At 47.1% G+C, this 24,404-nt stretch overlaps 1 protein-coding gene across 1 annotated transcript in view; it reads left to right on the plus strand.

Moving 5' to 3' along the window:
* The first annotated feature begins 2,896 nt into the window (after window positions 1–2,896).
* The window catches only part of MEN1 (menin 1), a 553,703-nt gene continuing 532,195 nt past the window's right edge, over window positions 2,897–24,404 (plus strand). The window contains exon 1 of the mRNA XM_082269638.1: window positions 2,897–3,000. The gene's annotated coding sequence lies outside the window, so the exon portion shown is untranslated. The remainder of the gene's footprint in view (window positions 3,001–24,404) is intronic.

Here is a 24,404-nt window from a genome sequence, read left to right on the forward strand (position 1 = left end):
AGTGTTTAGGTTTGACCTCATACTATATGGTTTTGGGAAGTCTAAAGGAAAAAGTCTTCAGAGAATCTTATAGTGTGTATGGCCCATTAGATTATAGAGTTCAATATTGAGTTGGCCCCCCTTTGCAGCTATAACAGCTTCAACTCTTCTGGGAAGGCTGCCCACAAGGTTTAGGACTGTGTCTATAGGAATGTTTGACAATTCTTCCAAGAGCATTTGTGACGTCAGGCACTGATGTGGCCAAGAAGGCCTGGCTCGCAGTCTCCGCTCTAATTCATCCCAAAGGTGTTCTATCAGGTTGAGGTCAGGACCAATCTGCAGTCTGCAGGCCAGTCAAGTTCCTCCACCCCAAAACCACTCATTCATGTTTTTATGTACCCTGCTTTGTGCACTGGTGCTCAGTTATGTTGGAACAGGAAGGGGCCATCCCTAAACTGTTCCCACAAAGTTGGGAGCACAAAATGGGCCAAAATGTCTTGGTATGCTGACACCTAAAATTTCCCTTCACTGGAACTAGGGGGCCAAGTCCAACACCTTAAAAGCAACCCCACACCATAATCTCCCCCTCTACCAAATGATGCACAAAGCAAGGATGAGCGAGTTTGGGGTGGAGGAACCTGCCTGGCCTGCACCGAGTTCTGACATCAACCAGATAAAACACCTTTGGAATGAACTAGAGCAGAGACTGCCAGGCCTTCTCATCCAACATCAGTGCCTGACCTCACAAATGCGCTTCAAGAAGAATGGTCAAACACTACCATAGACACACTCCTAAACCTTGTGGACAGCCTTCCTAGAAGAGTTCAAGCTGTTATAGCTGCAAAGGGTGGGTCAACTCAATATTGAACCCTACAGACCAAGACTGGGATTCCATTAAAGTTCATGTGCTTATAAAGGCAGTCGTCCCAATACTTTTTGTAATATAGTGTACATAGAATTTAAAGGGATGCACTTTCTTGAGCTTTTTATTTATTTATTTTTTAAAAGCAAAGCGTTTTAAAAACGATTGATTAAAAAGTCGAATATAATATGATTGTATATAAAAAAAAAAATATATATTTCCATTTCGGTTTTTGGCCAAATGCATCCTTAATTTTCAGTTTTGGTCCAGAATTTTAATTTTGTTGCACCACTAAAACGCAGTGGTGATTAAATGCCACCGAAAGAAAGCTCTGTTTAAAAGAAGGATAAATATTTTATTTGAGCATAGTGTTGCATGACTGAGTAATTGTCCTTCAAAAGTATGACAGCGCTGAAAGCTTTAAATGGCCTGGGCAGAAAGGGGGTGAGAGTGTCTGTATCAGTGGCGGCTGGTGCTCAAAATTTGGGGGGGGGGGGGCGCAAACAGAAAAATGTAATAGGCATTGCTTTCCGGCAAAAAACGCTGTAAAAATTGCGTGACTTTGAGGTCGCAAAAGTGTGAAAGGGGCCTTCAGTAATTAAGGTATAGTGTGCCCCCTTTCAATGCAGAGACCAGCATACATGCCCCCTTCAATGCAGTGACCAGCATACATGCCCCCTTCAATGCAGTGACCAGCATACATTCCCCCAATGCAGTGACCAGCATACATTCCCCCAATGCAGGGACCAGCATACATGTCCCCTTCAATGCAGTGACCAGCATACATGCCCCCTTCAATGCAGTGACCAGCATACATGCCCCCTTCAATGCAGTGACCAGCATACATGCCCCCTTCCATTCAGTGACCAGCATACATGCCCCCCTCAATGCAGTGACCAGCATACATGCCCCCAATGCAGAGATCAGCGCGCGTGCCCCCTTCAATGCAGTGACCAGCATACATTCCCCCAATGCAGAGATCAGCGTGCGTGCCCCTTACTTATCTGGAGCAGCAGCGGCGGCCGCAGCGGGTGGCTTCTCCTCAGTCCCCCGGCGCGGCTTCTCCTCAGTCCCGGCGGCACGTCTCCTCCAGTCCTCCCGCTCCGCCTCCTCCTCGGCCAATGGCATGCCTTGCAGCCAATCAGGAAGCGCGTATCGGACGCGCTTCCCGATTGCCTAGGAGGAGGTTCGGTGTGACAATAGCGAATTTTCATTCGCTATTGTCACACAATGGGTGGTCTCGGGGCGCACTGCTCTGCGCCCCGGCTCCACCCTTTGCATCACCCTATTAGAGCCTCTGGCTCTAATCGGGTGATTTAAAAAAAAAAAAAACAATTAAGCTCCATGCGTCCGGCGCCCCTGCATGCAGATTAGGGGGCCAGACGCATGGATGGGGGGGCGGGGGGGGGGTGGCACCCCTGCGCCCTCAATACACCGGCTGCCACTGGTCTGTATTGAGGTGGTTAGAGTATAACTAAAGGCAAAACATTTTTTTTTAGTTTTGGATTGAGTGGAGGAAGATGGTCTGAACACCTGTCAGTTTTTATTGTTACCTCTGCCCCCATTATCCTGTTAGTTTACCATCAGCATTGTAAGTAAAGAGAAATTCAAAATGTTGGGTTGTTCCCTGAAGAGTAATAGAGGGGGAATCTTCCAATGGGAACACTAGTTCTGATGGCATAGGGGTCCCCAGAATTGTCCCTTATAGTTGGTTGGTGTAATGTTTGCATTGGGGCACACTCCATGTCATTCAGGAGTACTAATAGTCACCCGTCTCCCCTTACCCTGTGCCCCTAGGTCACCCTTCAGAACTGACCGTGCACCTGATTATCACCCAACTCTTTTCCCTGCACCCCTAGATCGCTTACTGAAGTCCTCACATACCTATCTTATTAAAGCATGCAGTCACTGACTGAGACTGACTGGGCTCTGAGTGAATAGTCCCTGTACGCTCCGCCCGCTTCCTCTTCCCTCCCCTCGCATCACCTCCAGATGACTACTAGCCGCTACCAATCTAGAAAGTAGTGATGTAGTGGGTTGTCGTCCGTCATGTGACCTAGTCACGTGCTTCTTCCGCTCCTCTGCTCTGCTAGTGAACTCTATTGTACCATCGACCTGAAGCTTAGAAGCTGGAGCCGTGTTTTACACGTTGTTGTTGTGTAAGTACTGTGAGAACGTACGGTTACTACGGTCTGTGTGCTTACGGTATTTGTTCATGTGAAATAATGTGAGCGATGATTTAGCACAGAATAAATGGAGCTCGCCTTGCAGCGTGAGAAAGACGTAGCCCCTTCGTTTTTCCTGGAGCTTGTTTGGTAATGTGTTAAGGCAGTTTCTGTTGATTTTTAAATCCTATTATCTTTTATTTTATTGCAATTTAGATATTTCTGGTGCCATTGTTTGCAAATGTGTGTCTAACCACTTCAGCTCTGGAAAGTTTTACTCTCTTAACAGGCACCCCAACCTGCAAAAACTCATTTCAGAGAGGGGGAAAGGTCATTACTTCAGGGAGGGGGCACACTAATTTCAGAGAGGGGGCAAAGTCATTATTTCAGAGAGGGGGCAAAGTCATTATTTCAGAGAGGGGGCACACTAATTTCATGGAGGGGGCACACTAATTTCAGAGAGGGGGCAAAGTCATTATTTCAGAGAGGGGGCAAAGTCATTATTTCAGAGAGGGGGCACACTAATTTCATGGAGGGGGCACACTAATTTCAGAGAGGGGGCAAAGTCATTATTTCAGAGAGGGGGCAAAGTCATTATTTCAGGGAGGGGGCAAACTCATTTCAGAGAGGGGGCAAACTCATTTCAGGGAAGTGGCGCCGTTGCTGCGCCCCCCCCCACCCCCCCTGCACTGATTTAACACAACTAGAGGATGATGAAATTAAATGGAATCAGTATACAGAGGTTTACTTCTTCTGAGAGATATTAAAGGAACACTCTAACCACCATGATCACGTCAGTGATTTGAAGTGGCTATGGTGGTAGGAGTCGGAAACACTGCACATGCTGGGATATTTACAGTTCTGTGCTGGGGGCTTAGGCAGCCAGAAAATGTAATGTCCTTCTTCATACATGTATGAACAAGCACATGACATATTCTGACAAAACACAACTTGTTATTAACCTCTTGCCAACTGCCCACCATAGTATTACTGCGGCAGGGCGGCTCGGCTGCGCAAAATCACGTAGTACTACATGATTTAATGCAAAAGGCTGCGCTTGTTTGTTTTGTGTTTAGACCCAGCGAGAGGCGGGTGACGATCGCCGCCTTTCTCCTGCGATCATCAGATAAACTGACAGAAGAGCCGCCTGCTTATGTAAACAAAGCAGACGGATCTTCTGTCAGACAGGCAGAGAGAGATCAGGAGTTTCAGCTAAGCTGAAACTGCGATCTCTCTGTGCCTGTCACAGAACCATTCCCATATAAGGTATGCACATTTAGGTACGCGTTAAACCCTTTGATCACCCCCCAGTGTTAACCCCTTCTCTGCCAATGTCATTTATACAGTAACAGTGCATAATATTTAGCACTGATTACTGTATTAAAGTCACTGGTCCCCAAAAAGTGTCAAAAATGTCAGGGGCTCGATCTGTCCACCGCAATGTCGCAGTCCCGCTAAAAAAACACTGATCACCGCCATTATGAATAAAAACAAAAAAATAATAAAAATTACAAAAATCTATCCCGTAGTTTGTAAACGCTATAACATTTGCGCAAACCAATTAAAATACGCTTTTTGGGATTTTTTTTTTTTTACCAAGAATATGTAGCGGAATACAAATTGGCCTAAACTAATAAAAAAAAAAAAAAAAAAAAAAAAAAAATTTTTTTTTATTGGGAATGTTCTATAGTAGAAAGTAAAAAATATATGGCGTGTTTTTTTTTTTTTTTTTTTTTCAAAATTGTCTCTCTTTTTTTGTTAAAAATCTAAAAACCGCAGAGGTGATCAAATACCACCAAAAGAAAGCTATATTTGTGGGAAAAAAAGGACATCAATTTTATTTGGGTACAGCGTTGCACAAGCTTGCAATTTTATGTTAAATAACGCAATGCTGAATCCCAAAAAATGGAAGTGGTTAAACATATTGCAACAATATACACACGTTAATGCACATACCTTTTCTACTTATTTTGCAGACTGCTGGTGTGGTTACTGCTGGCACGGTTACTGCTGGCAGATAATGCTGGTGATTACTGCTGGAGGGTTGTTTTGGTGGGAAATGCTGGCTGGTAATGCTGGAGGGTAATGCGGGTACTGCTGGAGGAAGCAGCAGCTGCAGTAGAAAGCCAGAGCCACTGCTTCCTGTATGGCTTCTGTCACAGGCGAAGTGCATTTCATATCACTCCCTCTGTGACGGAGCCGAAACTATACAGGAAGCAGCAGCTCTGTCACTGACTGCAGACATCCTAAGTCTCCCGTGGCAGCTGGGAGATCGCACGTCACTTGCGGGTGTCCATGAGCCGCCGGCCAAAGGCGGTAGACTCCCGATAGTTGCGGGAGACTTGAGATGTCTGTCTTAATGACTACCTCTTGTGGTAGAGAATTCCACAACCTTGTAGCCCTAATAGTAAAAAAAAAACCCTGCGTTGGCTGAGGTCAAAATGCTTCTCCTCTAATCGCATTGTATGTCCTCGAGTCCTCGTGCAATCCTTGTGAATGAATAGCTTTTTTTCTATGCTGAGATCACCATTGAGGTATTTATATATTGCTATCATGTCCCCTCTTAGGCGTCTCTTCTCCAGGGAGAATAAATTAAGCAATTGTAGACGCTCTTCATAATTAAGGTCCTCCAATCCCCTAATCAGTTTAGTTGTCCTTCTCTGGACTCTCTCCTGCTCCAACACATCCTTCCTGAGGACTGGCAACCAGAACTGGACAGAATACTTCAGTTGCGTTCGGACCAGAGTTTTATAAAGTGGTAGGATTATAGTTTTATTTCTGGAATACATCCCTTTCTTTATGCATGCTAATATTCTGCTGGCTTTGGCAGCTGCCGCCTGACATTGCATGCTATTGCTTAGTCTATCATCAACCAAGACTCCCAGATCTTTCTCCATTCTTGAATCCCCCAAAGGTTCCCCCCCTAAAGAGTATTGTGCTTTTATGTTTTTAGTCCCCAAGTGCCAAACCTTACACTTCTCCACATTAAACCTCATTTGCCATGTCATTGCCCACTCTTATTTTGTTCAGGTCATTCTGTAGGATATCGGCTTCATGCCGTGCAGTTATTGCCCTGCCCAATTTTGTGTCATCTGCAAAAACTGATATAGAACTACTGATCCCGTCCTCAATGCTGTTTGACTAAATTGAACAGGGTTGGTCCCAGGACTGAGCCTTGGGGGACCCCACTTGCCACCCCAGACCAGTCTGAGTATGCGCTATTTATTACCACCCTTTGGACACGCCCTTTTAGCCAGTTCCGTATCCAAGAGCAAACCTTGTGGCCGATGCCTGCAGACCTTATTTTATAAATTAAGCGCTTGTGGGGAACTGTATCAAACACCTTAGCGAAATCCAGGTACACCACATCCACTGGTCTCCCCCTATCTAGCTCACAGCTCACCTCCTCGTAGAATGTTAAGAGATTGGTTTGACAAGAACGCCCTTTAGTAAACCCGTGCTGATGATGTTGTTGTCTTTAGCAAACTCTATAACAGGGATCCTCAAACTCCGGCCCTCCAGCTGTTGCAGAACTACACATCCCATGAGGCATTGTAAAACTCTGACATTCAAAGACATGACTAGGCATGATGGGAATTGTAGTTCCTGAACAACTGGAGGGCCATAGTTTGAAGACCTATGCCCTATAATATAGTCCCTTATCATCCCCTCCAGAAGTTTACATACTATCGATGTCAGACTGACCGGCCTATAATTTCCCGGGACATGCCTCTGCAATTTTTTGAATATCGGTATCACGTTGGCTTTCCTCCAATCCCCCGGTACATTTCCTGTCATAATACTGTCAGCAAAGATCAGGAACTGTGGTCTAGATATAGTCTTGCTAGGTTCTTTGAGTACTCTCGGATGTACGCCATCCGGGCCTGGTGATTTATTTGTGTTAATTTTATCCAGCCTTTCCCTGACTTCACCCTCTGTTAGCCATAGCGGCAAGTCCTGTGATAATAATGTGCCCTCTGATTTATATTTCTTGAAGGCCATTTTTTTCCCCTAATAAGGTTTTTAACATTACGGTTTAGCCAGCCAGGTTTGGCTTTGTGTCTTCTAAATTTATTTCCCATAGGAATGCACTGCGAGATGCATTTGTTTAATCTGTTCCTCAAGCATTCCCCTTTTTCCTTTTTTGGTCAGTGTTCCTAGGGTTTGGTCCCAGTTTACCCTTTCCATCATTGAGCACAATTTGGGAAACTTAGGGTTCTTATGTTCCCCTCTTGCCTTGTTATATTGTTATTTACGCTAAATGTAATCATCCTGTGTTTGCTAGAGCCCTGGTTGTCCTGGACTCCTACCTCTGAGATTGGGTCTGGGACATTAGGGATCAATAGATCCAGCACTGCATTATCTCTAGTAGGAGAATCCACCAACTGAGACATTTAATTGTCCTGTAAGGTTTCCATGAAGAGACGGGCCTTCTGTGAGTGTGTAGTCCCCTCTTCCCAGTCCATGTCGGGATAATTGAAGTCCCGCTTTACCCAACAGTGATATAAATTCCAGCGCCACCTCCTCCCTTTGGTTGGGTGGCCTATAACAAACCCCCACAATTACCTAATGGAGTCTACCCACACGGATTCTAACTCTGTAATCATCCCTTCCATAATATCATTCCTCTCTATCACCCTTACTTTATTTTTGACATAGAGACATACCCCTCCCCCTCTTTTTCCTACCCTGTCCTTCTGGTACACAGAATACCCTTGGATATCGGCCAGCCAGTCATGGGAGGGGTCAAACCAAGTTTCTGTTATTCCCACAAGGTCAATGTCCTCCTCATGTACTAACATTTCCAACTCCTCCATTTTATTGGCTAGGCTCCTGGCATTTGTATATACCCCTCTTAGATTTGTGGAAGTTGGTAGTGAATGGTGGTTATTTTTATTCCTGTTTGGTCTGAGGTTGGCCTGCACAGACCCCCAATTGACGTTTTGGATCTACTGTCGCTGCTGACCCTAATAATACCTTCTGTCTTTTGCTCCCTCCTGACTGACTCTACTTCTGAGCTCCCCCCCCCCCCGTCTCAGTTTAAAAGCCCCTCCAACTTGGTGGCCATCTTTCTCCCCAAAAGAGCTGTACCGTCCCCATTAAGGTGCAGCCCATCCTTACTAAAGAGCCGGTAGCCGACTGAGAAGTCAGCCCAGTTCTCCAGGAGGAACCCAAACCCCTCCTTCTTAAACCGAATTGAAAAGGATTAAGAGAGGTGCATGGAAGCCAGCCAGCCCCCAGTCTGATGTACTCACCCTCCAGTCTGCCACCAACCAAGTAGACCTGTCTCATGATCTAAATAAAGAACAGGGGTTTAGTTGACACGCATTTGCAAACGTATGTGTAAGCTGCAGAGCCACGACACGGCACCCTGTTTTATCTGCAGTCCTAACACTTTTAAATTTGAGTGTCTCCACTCTGGGAGCACATGGCTGCTAATGGATGGATAGGAGGCAGGTGAGAGGGAGCAGCCCAAACTTTCCCCAACCCACCTCCATCCATGACTGGTCTAGTATCTCATAACTCTAATAGCAATGTTCTTAAGATGGTACAAACTGAAAACGACCAGCTGAGAAGCATACACCTCCAACCCCTTGGTGGATGCAGTGTAAAACACAGATTGGGACTTTATATGAGGCAATTTGCCTGTATAGGCACAGTGCCTCCTTCTTACACCTGTTTCTCAGCCACTTGTTAAGTTCCCTAATCTCCTTCTGCATATCCTGTGTGGGACTGTGACATTGCAGCGGACAGATCAGACCCCTAACTGGCTTTTTTGACACTTTTTGGGACCAGTGACATTAATACAGTAATCAGTGCTAAATAATATGCACTGTTACTGTATAAATGACACTGGCAGGGAAGAGGTTAATACGGGGGGGGGGGGGGGTGATAAAAGGGTTAAATGTATGCCTAGATGTGCTTACTAACTGTGGAGGAGAGGGGGGGGGGGGAGAGAGCTCTGCGACAGACACACAGGGATTGGTGTTTCAGCTTGGCTGAAACACACAATCTCTGTGTGCCTGTCTGACAGAAGAGCTTTTTTTTCATAGGCTGGCGGCTCTCCTGTCAGTTTCTGTAAAGAACGTAGGAGGCCGGCAGCGGTCGTGCCCGCTCCTCCCACGGTCTGGCTCCCGCTGTTCTAATCACAGCGGGAGCGCAGCTCCGGCGGCGCGCGTACATAATCGCGTAGATCTATGTGATTATGCGCAGCTGAGCCAGTGAATCTGTCGCAGTAAATCTGCGTGGGGCGGCCGGCAAGTGGCTAAAGCTTGTAGCTGGCTGAGGCTCCGTGGAAACTGGCTTAAAAACCACTGCTTGTACAGGAGTTTTGTGTTCTGCCTGTAGAAGCAGCTTATCCTTGTCCATACACATTAGGACTATTACAGGCATATTTTGAGCTCAATGTTTAGAGCCAGGAATAAAAACCATTCTGGTTTGCATTTCTGATTGGAGCTTTCTGGCAGAAAAAACGCAAAACTCTCTTAAACTTGTCTAAACATTGTACAAAAAATGCTCTATGTGATCGTTTTTTTCTGCCAAGAGAACTGGAGTTTTAAGCCCAGTGCGCATGGAGCCTAAAATTGCTTTTAGGTTTACCTAAACTGTCCATTTAATCTGCTTCCAATTGTTAAGGCTCTTGTATGCTTGTGTTCAAATGTGCATGTAAACCTAAAGTTTGTAGGTGTGCAGGGGTTTTTTTTTTTTTTTTAACAACGGGTTTATACTTCCCTACTCTGTGCAATGGTATTGCACAAAGTGGCCCCTGAGCCTGCTATTCTCTGGTCCACCGCCATGCTCCTGGCTCTTCCCCTCTGGTGGGTGCCCCTATAGCTGCTTTCCATGGGGGCACTTGTGCAGGCGCGCTCCTGTGTCTCATTGTCTGTGTGCATTGCTCCCTTGTCTCTTTCTTTGATAGACAGCAGCAGAAGCCAATGGCTCCCACTGCTTCTGCAAAGTCAGTGAGACCAGGAAATGAGGGGAGAGAAGAGCTGCAGATGTTCACGGCACTTGATCAAATGAGAAATCAGGTAAATGTAAAGAGGGGCGGGGGAATCCTGATGCCTAATTGTTACCTTAATCACTTCTGGAACAGAAGGATTTGCCCCCGTAATGACCAGGACGTTTTTTTGCGATTCGGCATTGTGTTACTTTAACGGAAAATTGTGCAGTCTTGCTACACTGTACCAAAATAAAAGCGATGTCATTTTTTCTCACAAGTAGAGCTTTCGTTTGGTGGTATGGTATTTGATCACCTGTGTGGTTTTTATTTTTTGTGCTATAAACAAAAAAAGAGCGATCATTCTGAAAAAAAATATTTTTCACATTCTGCTATAGAACATTCCCCCCCCCCCCCCCCAAAAAAAAAGAAATTTAAAAATCAAAATGTTTCATCCTTTTAGGCCAGTTTGTATTCTGTTACATATTTTTGGTAAAAAAAATCGCAATAAGAGTGTTTTGATTGGTTTGCGCAAAAGTTATCGCATCTACAAACTACGGGAAAGATGTCATTTAATTTTTTTTTACTAGTAATGGCGGTGATCTGCGATTTTTAGCGGGATTGCGGCAGACAGATTGGATCCCTAACTGACATTTCTCTTTCATCCACCGACGGACGTAGCTGCTGCTTTAAATCATAGACGGATGGGTAATAAGCCGCTCCCACTAGGAGGGACCAGGTAGAGCCAAAGGCTTTGACACCCCCAGGGGGGTGTTATTACCCCCTGGCCTCACAATTGCATTTTAAGTTTTAGCTGCCTGGTCTTAGGAGTGGCCAAACAGCTCCCTGCTGGGACCTTTGTCCTAGCTCTGTTTTCAACGTCTTAAAGGGAACCTTTTCCTATTTTATTTTTTGTTGCTGCTGACTCCAGTTCCTGTGGAATGCCGGCTGGGTTTCGGACTGGCTATATGAGAGCCTTATGGTCTCCCAGTTTGTGCCAGCGAGAACTTGCAGACCGTAGCCCTGCGCTGGGTCTCCATGGCCACTATAGTCCCACGGACAGGGACTGGCCTGCGGGTGAAACACCCCACCAGGCATGCCAATGTCGCAACGTGCCCCTTGGCCGACAGCGCCCTCTATCAGGATGGACGCCTAACCTCAGCAGCGTGGTCCGGTAAGTACAGTCCCCCTGTCTGGTTAGCGTGCCTGGGGAGGACATGGGCTCCTCCATAGGTGAGTAGGACCCTCTGGTACCCATAGCTCCTACCACCCTCCTCCACTATGAGGGGTCACCTGGGACCTTTCCCTCCTACCCTGACCTCTCCCTACCCTGGGCTCCGGACCCCCGGGACACTTTTAGTGGGGGGTCTCCTATGTAGGTCGCCTCAGGCGCTATACCGTGTAGCGGACGGTAGGGGGGAGGCCTCGGAGGGGTACATGGTTGCACCTCATACCGCTACCTTGGGGGGGTTTCATCCGCCGGGATGACCCCCTGCCAGGGCTCCCAGGCCTGTTACTAGGGTAGGCCTCACTAGGCCCGAGGTCACGTGCTCATTGGCGCAAAGCTGCCATTTTGCCATGGCCTGCAACCTTAACAGGCCTCAGCAGGCTGCCAGGGTATCCCTATCACTGTAATGCCTGTGGCCATTTTGCTGGAACCGGAGACAAAACAGCACAGGAGCTTCTGGCTCTTGTGGGCGGGGGCGTTTCCTTCTACCTTCTCTTCTCCATGCTGCTGATGGACCTTGCTGTGTTCTCCAAGTGGTAACTACTCTAGAGGACTTTAATCACCCTGGCCTTCACCTTTTCATCTTCAGAGGGGTTTCAGACCTTTAGGGGGCTAGGATTATCCCCCGGAGTAGCGCTGCGTGCATCGCGATCGCATCTTAAAGGCGCAGTGAACGCTGGTATTTGCAGACTTGCTGGGACCTGTGGTGCCTTTGTAACCTCACGTAGCCTCAGAGGCATTAATATTTGACGATTGGGTGCTGATTGCTCCCTCTTAGGCCAATGCTCCTGTTTTCAGGAGAAGTTTCCGTTTAACCCCTTGCGGTGCATGTTCCGGTGTTTCCCCGTTTCCCTGTCTGCTCTTTACATTCTTACTGTGCAATCCTACTGTTTGGCCATATGTCTAACATGGATTCCCCAAGTTTGTCTGCGACCCCCGATATATCGTTGGGGCCCGCTTCTAATGCTCATGATGTGACTTTATTGTCTGTGATGCAAGAAATGTCCAGAAAAATGGACAAAGTTATTGCGGCAGCATTTACTAAGAAACGCCCTCGCCTGTCTCATCTCAGACCTCAAATTCTGAGGCCGATGTGGTCGCTGGCAATGCGTCCCCACATTCAGACTTTTCTGATGTGGAAGAGGATGTTTCCACACCCGCCTTGGCACAGGAAAAGGCGCTGGTAGATGCTTTGATATCCTTAGTGAGGAACACCCTAAAAATCAGATGCATTTTCTAAATTGCAAGGAGCCTTGGTATCCTTGGGATCCCTCAGGGCAAAGAAATCGGCCAAGGTTTTCCCTTGTCTTGTCCGCCTTAGTGGAGGAACAATGGCAGCAACCTAATCGCACGCTTGCAATTCCCAAACGTTTGGCTAGACGCTACCCGTTTGAGGAAGAGATCTTATGCAAATGGACGGTCCCCCCCTCAGGTGGACCCCCAGATATGCGGTATTTACAAGGCCACGTTTTACCGGTGGCAGAATCCTCATCTCTCCCTGATCTGGTTGACAGACGTATTGAGGTCTTATCCCGACACCTGTATACGGTAGTGGGATCTATTCTCAGGCATGCCCTGACTACCATTCTAGTCTCTCAAACTATGTTAGAATAGGTAAAGGCGCTGACAGTAACCCCGTTACCGTCATCTGCCCTGAACTCGCTGACCAATTATCGCAGACTCTGCAATTTGTATGCGATGCTAACCTGGACGTTCTTCCGCTCGCGGCCAGAGCGTCAGTGGTAAGTGTGCTCATCAGACATGCGAGCTGGTTAAAGTCCTGGTCAGCTGACCAGGCTTCTAAGAAGCTTTTGTCAGATCTTCCCTTTCAGGGTGATCGCCTTTTTGGTTTCTCCTTGGATGACTTGATCAAGACGGTTACTGGGGGAAAGAGCACACTCATTCCTCACTCGATTAAGGGTAAGTCTCCCTCGCATAAGTGAGGTCCTTCCTTTACAGCCCAGAAGCGTCTTTTTCGTGCGACAGTGTCGCAGAAAACCAAACAGACTTTGGGCGGAAAAGGATCTGGGAAACGGTGGGCTGGTAAGCTGAAATCCTCTGCCCCCAGCACCTCCAAGCATACCCCTTCTGCCTGAAGGGGCGCCCCCACCCACTTCAGTGGTGTGGGGACGTCTCAGTTTCTTCCCGTATCCTTGGACCTCACTGTTGCACGACAGGTGGGTCCATGAGGTAATTCAGTCCAGGTACAAGATAGAGTTTAGTTCCCGTCCGCCAGACAGATTTTTTTCCCTCTAATCTTCAGCTGTCCCCAGGGCCCAAACCGCCTTGCGGGGCTGCAGGAAGCGATTCGGGATATGCTGTCACAAGGCGTTTTTGAGGAAGGAATGATTTTGAGGGTTCTATTCAAACCTGTTTACCGTTCCACAGAAGGAGGGCAAATTGCGTCTAATCTTCGACCTCAAAACTCTGAACCGCTTTGTGCGTGTCCAGAAATTTTGCATGGAGTCCCTTCGGTCAGTGGTGGCGTTCTTGCATCAGGGGGACCTGCTGGCCTCGATCGATATCAAGGATGCCTATCAACGATTCCTCCGCTTTGAGGTGGGCAAGGACCATTTTCAATTTGTGGTGTTACCGTTTGGTCTCGCCTCTGCTTCCAGGGTCTTCACCAAGGTGTTAGCCCCTATCCTGGCTCTGCTACGACAGAGAGGAATAGCGATTCTGGGGTACCTGGATGATCTTCTTCTCCGAGCAGACCTGTCTGTGACATTGGAATGGGATTTTGGGGTTGACCATTCACACTCTGAATCTGCAGTTCGGTTGGAATCTCAACCTTCAGTAATCTGCCCTGGTTCCAACAACCAGACTGGAGTAACTAGGGATAATCCTAGATTCAGCTTTAGCAAAGGTATTTCTACCTCCTGTGAAGGTAAGGGAAGCAATTCTGTCGCTGCTGGCTTGCGACCTGGTATCTCTCAGGTCATCTATGCAGGTGCTGGGCCTGATGGTGTCCTCCTTCGAGGCCGTACCATATGCTCAGGCCCACACAAGACATTTTTTCCAACAGGAGATCCTTGTCAAGATCCCTGGACGGTCTGATTAGTTTGAGCCAGAGATCCAAGGACTCCCTGAATTGGTGGCTCAGCTCTCCGAATCTTCTCCACAGGAAATCCTTCCTTCCAGTATTCTGGACGGTGGTGACGACAGATGCCTGTCTGACCGATTGGGGGGGGGGGGGGCGATCAACGTTCTGGAACTGAGAGCAATCAGGTTGAGCCTGTTCCACTGGACGGACAATCTCAAGGGGTGTTCTGTCTGAGTCCTGTCCGAGTCCAGTCTGACAATGTCACGGCCGGGGCATGTGTCAATCATCAAGGGGGCACCAGGAGTGCCCTGGTGGCTCTGGAGGTAGCCGAGATCCTGCGCTGGGCAGAGGACTATGTCCCAGCCCTATCCGCCATGTACATTCCCGGCAATTGGCAGGGGGTTTACCTGAGTTGTCAAACCCTGGATCCGGGAAAGTGGTCCCTGCATCAACAGGTGTTCCACCAGCTGTGTCTCCCGTGGGGGACCTCGGATGTGGACCTGTTCGGCCTCCAGACAAAACAGGAAAGTTTCAAAGTTTGTGGCTCGGTCCAGAAATCCTCTGGCCAATGCAGTAGACGACCGTGGCTACCTGGAGCCAGTACGGGCTAATTTATGCTTTTCCTCTGCTGAAACTTTTATCTCGCCTGCTACGGAGTGTCGAGTTGGAGGGGATTCCGGTAATTTTGGTGGCTCCCAATAACCCAGGGACCCCCCCCCCGGGCGTGTCAAAGCCTTTGGCTCTACCTGGTCACTCCTAGTGATTTGTAGGTGTGTTCCCACTGTGTTCCTAAATGTGAGTGCCACATCCCAGTATGAAAAACATGTTTTTGGAAAAATCCCCTATGGGGTGGGACTTTTTAGGTCACTCAAGAAAAATAATTTGAAAAAAGTACTTAAAGCGGAGTTCCACCCTGGATTTTTTTTTTTTTTTTTTTTTTTAATACCCCCGGGACAGTCAGGGCTAGTGCATTCCACAATGGCTAGCCTCTGATCTGTCCCGGGTTGCACTTACCTGTTAGGACAAATACTTACCTTGCAAACGTCTTGTCCAGCGCTGCCATCTCAGATGTGGGCAGCTTGAAGCCAGCGCGTCCTCTTCGGCGTCTTCTTCCGCCTTCTTTGGTCCCACGATGCTCTGCGCCGGCCCCGACGTCACTTCCGGGTCGCGCGCGTCATCCCTCCACAGCTTCTGGGCATGCCCAGAAGCTGTTTAGAAGGGGATGACGCGCGCGACCCGGAACTGACGTCGGGGCCGGTGCAGGCGCAATGATTCCTGGGAGCTATGACGTCCAGCTCCCAGGAATCATTGCAGAGCCAGGAAGTGACGACGGGCCGCGGCCGAGGAAGGAGGAAGAAGGAAGTAAGGTAAGTATATTTTCTTCGCTACGAGGTAAGTAAAAAAAAAAAAAATATGCGATTATCCATTTCTTTTTCAGGTGACCCGGAGCGAGAAGATGGAGGTAAGTATAAAAATAGAATATAAAGTAAATAACCGCGCTAAGCCAAAGAAAAAGCAGCAGCTGTAGTGGGAGTCACTAAGTAGAAGATGTAAAGGGAGAGCTGCGCTAAATTGATGGAAAACCAGAGTCACCCAGTAGAACAAAATAAGGTAAATCCACAATAACAGATGGTACTATGTCAAATAAATTCTCCTGCAACCCAGACACATGTATGTCACAAATTGTCAGCAGGCATAAATACAGATGTGAGAAATAGTCCATCAAAAAAGTCCATAAGGTTGGATAGGTGTCCAGTGAAAAGGATGAAACCACACACCACTTTCAACGTGTCTAATTCCACAGGTGCCACATGCAAAGAGCTCAAGATCTGCTTACCAGAGCTCATAGGATTATGAGCATAACACACATGTCCACAAATGGGCCAACCAAAATCGACCATGTGTAGCGTAATACCACTATTCTTGGGCGGATGACCCCGAGCTGAAATAGGAGCCTCTCGGTGTTCCACGTTCCAAAAAAAAGAAGGGTACGATAGCGTAGTACGTCCACACAGGACGTACTACGCTATCAGGACAAACCCTTCTTTTTTTTGGAACGTGGAACACCGAGAGGCTCCTATTTCAGCTCGGGGTCATCCGCCCAAGAATAGTGGTATTACGCTACACATGGTCGATTTTGGTTGGCCCATTTGTGGACATGTGTGTTATGCTCATAATCCTATGAGCTCTGGTAAGCAGATCTTGAGCTCTTTGCATGTGGCACCTGTGGAATTAGACACGTTGAAAGTGGTGTGTGGTTTCATCCTTTTCACTGGACACCTATCCAACCTTATGGACTTTTTTGATGGACTATTTCTCACATCTGTATTTATGCCTGCTGACAATTTGTGACATACATGTGTCTGGGTTGCAGGAGAATTTATTTGACATAGTACCATCTGTTATTGTGGATTTACCTTATTTTGTTCTACTGGGTGACTCTGGTTTTCCATCAATTTAGCGCAGCTCTCCCTTTACAAGTATAAAAATAGGGTGGAACTCCACTTTAAATGATGATTTTATTTAGATTAACAAAAGAGAATAGAAAATTGACATACAACAATAATATCATTAAAATTGGACAAAACTGGTGTGAGTAAAAAGATGTACATATGCATTCAACCAACTATTTCATGTGTGGTCCGACGTTTCGAGGTGAAGACCTCTTCTTCAAGGACTGTACTCTGTTTGTTGCTTCCATGTATCAACAATTATTTGTTACAATATCTCTTTAATACTTACAGATAATACTATTTCTAGTACAGTCCTTGAAGAAGAGGTCTTCGCCCCCCCCCAAAGAGTTAACGATAGCAACGTACGCGGCCTGGTACACTTCCGGTAGCGGTTAGGTTTTCGGCAGACAGCCTGAGCGACCTCAGGTGAGCCCGGCTGATTACGGGAAGCATAGCGGGTCTGTCCACTTTTTTGTATTTGCAATATTTTTAATCTTATCAATAAATTTGGATTTTTGAAACCTACTACACAAAGAGGAGTTCCCTCTTTTATCTGGTTCATATCCTCTGAGACCACCTGCGGTGTTTGGAGGGTGCCACCATCACTGTATGCACATCTTGAAGTCACACCTATTGGCTGCTGCTCTTATTTGCACATGGGATCAACATTTGTACTGTTTATTATATATGTATGTGTGTGTGTAATATATATATATATATATATATATATATATATATATATATATATATATATATATATATATATATATATATATATATATATATATATATATATTTTCTCCAGTTGTCTGTCCAGGACAGCACAGTAGATATAGGCTCCACCTCCGGAGACAGGAAACACAAAGGATCAGGTGTGAATAAAGGGGCGGACACCCACCATCTTCCCCAGTCTTTTGTGTTTCCTCCCCGGAGGAGGAGGCAGGTGTGGAGCTCTGCTGTACCTGTCCTGGGAAGGAGGTCAGCGGAGGGGGCCCCCGGTGGTCGACGAGGCCGGGTCTGGCGCATCTCCTCCTGGAGCCCGGGGAGGGCTATGTCTAGTGCCTGCTACGAGGGGGAGTCCGGTCGCTGTACCGAGGACTTCCGCATTCAAGCAGGGGGACGCATGCGCAGGGCTTTAGTTCCGGCCTTTGGAGGGCGGGGCTTCCGGCGCATCACTTCCGGTTCCGGCTCTCACAGCGGTGATGACAGGATATTTCCGGTACATGACACATTGACGGACTCCATTAAAAAGGAGTGGGTGGAGCCTGAAAAGAAGCTGTTTTTCCCAAAGAGCTTAAAGAGGAGGTTTCCCTTTAACGAGGACCCCTCTTGTATTTGGAACAAGGTTCCCAAGCTGGATGCGGCCTTCTCACAATGCGCCAAATCTACGGACCTGGCCTTTGAGGATATGGGTGTCCTTAAAGAGCCTATGGATAAGAGAATAGAGGTTCTCCTTAAAAGGTCATGGGAGGCAGTTATGGCTAACCTAAAACCAGCTATGGCCACAACAGTGGTGGCCAGAAATCTGGAGGTTTGGCTGGACCAACTTAAAGCCCATCTGGAAGGAGGGGCTTCCCGTATAGAAATTCTGGATTCCCTTCCTACGCTGTCAAAAGCGGCCAGGTATATGGCAGAATCGGTCAAGTTGTCCGCCAGAACTGCAGCCCTGGTGAACTCTTCACGTAGGGCCTTGTGGTTGAAGTCATGGTCAGGGGGACTTAGCGTCCAAGACGAAGCTTTGTGGTATCCCCTTTGAAGGGGACCTCTTATTCAGCCCAGACCTAGAGAAGGTCCTGGACCGAACAGCTGACAGGAAGAAAGCTTTTCCGTCAAAGCCCAAGAAAGCTCCAGAGCGACGTTTTTTTCGTCCCCAAAGACCACAATGGCAAACTTCCAAAATGCCAGCCACTAAAAAGCAGTGGGGGAGAGGACAACAAAAGAAGGGTATTCTCTTTTCCTCTCCTAAAAAAAAAAAAAAAAAAAAACCTCTAAACCCCAATGACCGGGTCCCGGTGGGGGGAAGGTTGGGTCAATTCCTCCCACAGTGGGAAAGCGTGACCCAAAACAGGTTCATATTGAGGATTATCAAGGAAGGTTATCAGATTCAGTTCCAGGGTATTCCACCTGCGAGAACAGTTCTGACCTCCCCTCCCAAAGATCCCCTAAAGGCGTCGGCACTGTTGTCGCAAATTGGCGACCTTGTGGACCAGAAAGTTCTTGTTTCAGTGCCCCAAGAAGAAACAAACATGGGTTTCTACTCGCAAGTCTTTGTGGTGAAAAAGCCATCTGGGAATTTTCGGCTAATCCTGAACCTAAAACCTCTGAACAGATGGGTGACCTACAAGAAATTCCGGATGGAAACCATATTTACGGTGAAAGCCATGCTCCCCCCAAATTGCTTTATGGCTTCCCTGGATCTAAGGGATGCCTATCTTCATATCCCGATTCACAAGAAGTCTCAAAAACTTTTAAGAATAGCGATAAGATGGGGGAGTGCTGTTTGCCATCTGCAGTTCAGAGCCCTGCCATTCGGACTGAGTTCTTCTCCCAGGATTCACCAAAGTCCTGGCAGAAGCACTGGCTCCCTTAAGACTAAGGGGAATCTCAGTCATTCCGTATCTGGACGACCTTTTATTTTTTTGCCCATTCCTTTCCCCAGTTACAGGAAGACTTGCGGGTAGCCACCCGGTTCTTGGAGGACCTGGGTTGGTTAATCAACAAGGACAAATCCAACCTGATCCCAACACACGAGTTGTGCAATCTGGGGTACAGGATAAATTCAATAGAGCAGAAAGTTTTTCTCACTCTAGAAAAGGGGGAAAAGGTAAAGGCGACAGCAGCCGCCCTGCAATCCAACATGTCACTGTCCATCAGGACAGCTATGTCAGGCCTAGGGTTCCTCGCGGCAACAATCCCAGCTGTTCCTTGGGCAAGGGCCCACTTTCGGTGTCAGTTAGGGAACCTTTTCTTCATATTTTTGAAGACAGGTTGGTCGTACGTACAGATCCAGGATTCCTACCTAAAGTGGCTTCCAGGTTCCACAGGGCCCAAGAAATGGTGTTACCATCCTTCTGCTCCTCCCCTTCCAATCCAAGGGAAGCAGAGTTTTATCTTTTAGATGTCAGGGCCTGTGTGTTAAGCTATCTAGAGTTGTCTAAGAGCTATAGAAAATCCAATGCTTTATTTGTAGTGCATTCAGGGAAAAATAAGGGGCAGCAGGCTTCAAAGAATACTATAGCCAGGTGGATTAAACAGGCGATAGTAGAAGCTTATAGAAGTTTAGATAAGGAGTGCCCTTTTTCTCTGTTAGCCCACTCCACGAGGGCATTATCTGCTTCTTGGGCGGAGCGGGCTGGGGCGACACCAGAACAAATTTGCAAAGCAGCCACCTGGTCTAGCTTCTCGTCATTTATCAAGCACTACAGACTGGACCTTCTCTCTGCGCAAGATCAAGCGTTTGGAAGGAAGGTCCTCCAGGCGGTAGTCCCACCCTAATCTGGTAAGTTCTCGTTGATCTCTCCTGTGCTGTCCTGGACAGACGACTGGAGAAAAACCAGAATTAGACTTACCGGTAACTCTGTTTCTAGGAGTCGTCCAGGACAGCAGGGATTCCCTCCCTATAATGCTGTTTTAACCATGGGCGAGTGTTTTTTTGTCTTGTTGCAGATGCCATGTCTGGGGAGTTCTCGGATAAAGATTGGGGAAGATGGTGGGTGTCCGCCCCTTTATTCACCTGATCCTTTGTGTTTCCTGTCTCCGGAGGTGGAGCCTATATCTCCTGTGCCGTCCTGGACGACTCCTAGAAACAGAGTTACCGGTAAGTCTAACTCTGGTTTTACAATTAGTTTGTGCAAAAGTTATAGCGTTTACAAACCACGGGATAGATTTTTTTGGATTTTTTATTTATTATTTATTTATTTTTATTTTTTTGGAATTGCGGAGATCAGCGTTTTTTTAGTGGGACTGCGACATTGGGGTGGACAGATCGGGCCCCTAACTGACATTTTTGACACTTTTTTTGGGGACCAGTGACCTTAATACAGTAATCAGTGCTATGCACTGTTACTGTATAAATGACACTAGCAGGGAAGGGGTTAACACTGGGGGTGATCAAAGGGGTTAATGTATGCCTTACTGTGCTTACTGTGTATGGGAATGGTTCTGTGACAGACACAGAGAGATCGAAGTTTCTGCTTAGCTGAAACTTATGATCTCTCCCTGCCTGTCTCACAGAAGACTTGCCTGCTTTGTTTACATAAGCAGGTGGGTCTTCTGTTAGTTTATCTGACGATTGCGGGAGAAAGGCGGCCCGCTGCTCCTCCTGCGGCCCGCCTCCCACTGTGGCTAAACACCGGGAGCGCTCGCGCCGCCAAAACCTCATGCACTACATCACGCAGTACTGCGTGATTTTGCAAGGGCGATCCGCCCTGCCGCTGGAATACTACGGTGGGCAGTCGGTAAGAGGTTAAGAATGGATGGATTCTCCGTCCATAATCGCACCCTATTGGCCTCAGAGAATCAGAGTTCATGTATAAGGAACACCGAAATGGATGATAGCGTAACTCAGTTTTTTTTATTTCTCCAATAAGTGATAAAAAAAATTAAGCTCACACTGAATGCCCATCCCGACACTTGTAAGAACCGCCACAAGAGCTGAGGAAACTGTCTCCCTCCATCTCTCAGCTGACTCGTCACCCTGCACTCCTCATAGCTGTGGCTTGGCCCGGCGTGCGTTCCACATAAGCCGGATGTGAGGCCATGCTATTTCCACTATGGTGATCAGGCACAGTAGAAAGACAAGAGCATGTATCTCTTTATAGGGGCAGATTGATATCAAAACTATATTGACTTCACAGAGCAAACATATTCCCGCCGAGCAGACAAATCTTCACATTATACAGGGGCCCCCACTGGTGGTCATATCCTTGCTGCTTGATCCTTGAACTCCGCACCGCAATACACGTAGATCTCTACCGGCAAACAGACCCACGCATGGAGTGTTCGCAAGCGGAGATGTCTATGTAGAGCGAATACGTCTACACATCTAAGAGAAGGTTTTCGCTGCTAGTAGTCTTTCCTCAATGCCGGTTAGCCCGTACACGCTCTAATGAGCGTATTGCAAGCAAACCGAAAACAGGAGCCATAATGACAAGCTAAATAAAACCCATCCTGAAAAATGTCCACCCTAGTCCTAATAAAATTTCCACAACACCCTCCTGCTACTATTAGTAGCTAAAGTTTAAGACAAGTTACTGCCAGACCATCTGTTCTACCAAGCCATACAGCCATACTGCACTATGTACATATTTATTTAAAATTATGTCTCTAAATACTTGACCTGAGCGGGCAGGATAGCGGTCGGGTGACCTCCCTCTGTAGCTCTTAGATCGGGGGAGAAGAGCAGCCGGCAGTTACATGACCGGCCAGAAACAAACTTAAATAAGGTATTTAGAGGTGTAATTTTATACAAACATGTACGCAGTATAGTATGGCTTGGTAGAACAGAGGGGCTTGCAGTAATCCTTTCTTTGAGTTTACAACTACTTTAATACAAATAATACATTTTAAGTGGAACTTTACTCTCCCAATTAACTTTGATTATTTTTAAACCTCATGCTGCTAGCATTAGTAAAAAAAAGTATATCAAACTTTTTTCTCCTTTTCATCCTTCCAGGACGGCCTACATTTGGGAGATTGTGGCTCCGCCTCACAGGAAACACAACTAATTTGCAGCTGTTTAAAAGGGTCCCTCCCATCCTTAGCTCCAGTTCAGTTGTGTTTCCAACCTCACATCGGAACGTTTTTTTTTTTACTAACCTGAGGCAAATAGCTGGCCAAGACGGTACCCCTGGAAGGCAGCTTCGGTCGGCCTAATAGCAGGTTCCTCCCTAGCTGTGTCCTTGGAAAAAGGAGCTTTCAGGTCGCCAAACATACCAGGTAGTGCGGTTTGCCTTGTGGTGAAGGTCCCTCATACCTGAAGTCCTGCTGGTCTCTGCAGGAAGTCTCCTCCATTCACTTCGCTGGGCGGTAAGGATTTCAAATTTGCCGCCGAGCGGTGAGCCCCAAGCCTCGCTATGGAGACAGGAAGTTCCGGCGGAAGGGGCGGAGCGGCTGACTCCCGGAAGAAACCCAGCGTGGAGGAGACGCCGGATCGGAGCGAACTCGGTACTACCATGGCTGACTCTCCGACTCCGAGAGGGCGGAAGCCCCAGAAAGAGACACAAGCAGCCGCAATCCTTACAGGGGAGAAAGCGGCAACGCAGGTGGCGACAGGATCGGGTAAGTGATACCGATGGCGGCCGACTGCTGTCTATTATGTGACAGGTATGCCATGCCATGCTTTTTCCTGTATATTGCCGTAGTGGTAGGCAAGAAGGTTATGTCACTTCATGGTGTCCTCTCTTCTTGTCTTTTTCATGTGTTGTCACAGGTATGCCACCGGCACAGGAAGCCCCTGCCAGACCCTTATCCTCAACTAAAAAATGTGGGGAATGCAGGGTTAGGTTGTCTAAATCTTACACAAAGCCCTTATGTCAGACTTGCATTAATAAATTGTCAGGGCAGGACCTAATGAAAGATTTGCTTAAATCTATGAGGGAGGAAATGGTAGCTACAGTACAGTCCTTTAAGGCTACAGCAGCTATCCCTCTAGTCCCAGCAGTGGAAGAAGCAGATAATGCGTCCTCCCAAGACGGTGGGTGGTCAAGGGGACCCCCATCCCTCTGGGAAGATGCTCTATCCATTCCCTCAACTCAAGTTAGGGAACAAGAGGATCCAGAAGAAGGTTCTAGTTATTTAAGAGACCCTTCTAGTTCAGAGGAGGACTCAGAAAATAACAGTGAAGGGGAAAAAGTTAAAAATCTTTTTTCCTTGGAATATATGCAGGGTCTTCTTAAAGTGGTATATGACACTGAAGAAATTCCTATTCCGGCAAAGAAGTCTTCTTGCAAAGACAAAGTGTACAAGGGCTTGGGGAAAGCCCAGTACAGAACCATTCCCATTCACCAGTCATTAAAAGACATAATACACCAGGAATGGAAAGTGCCTACACATGCCTTATCCAGACCAAAAAACTGGAAAAGAAGGTTTCCCTTTGAGCCTCAAGAATTGGAGGTATTCACAAAAAATCCTAAACTTGATGCTCCCCTGGCACAGTTATCAAAAGGAACAGATTTATCCTTTGAAAATGCCGGGCATATTACAGATCCTATGGATCGCAGGATTGAATCCGTATTAAGTAAGGCCTGGGATTCTAATGCATATAATACAACTATAGCCTTAGCTGATACCTGAATGGCCAGGAATACAGACTTTTGGCTTAAGGAACTGTTAAAACGTGTCCGCAGTATGGCAGGATCACAAGATCTGATAGATTCCTTAAACATGATTAGTAAAGCTGCGTCCTATTTGGCAGACACAGCTGTGGAGTCATTAACAGCATTTGCTAAAACAGCAGCATTAGTAAATTCTGCTAGAAGGGCGCTTGGGGTCAAAGCTTGGGAAGGTGATACAAACTCCAAAGTAAGACTTTGTGCCCTGCCCTTTGAAGGTTCATTACTGTTCGGTTCAAGACTTGATGATACCTTGTCCAGATCTGCAGAAAAGGGGAAAAAGTTCCCCACCAAGAGAAAGGACAAATCAGGAAGATATTCCTTTTGAAACTTCCAAGGCAAGAATCAAAAAAGACCATTTTAAGGCCAGGAAGAAAGGCTCTGGAAAAGGAAAACAAGGGGA

This window comes from Pelophylax lessonae (assembly GCF_965119305.1).
Source record: "Pelophylax lessonae genome assembly, chromosome: 10".
Taxonomy (NCBI): Eukaryota; Metazoa; Chordata; class Amphibia; order Anura; family Ranidae; genus Pelophylax; species Pelophylax lessonae.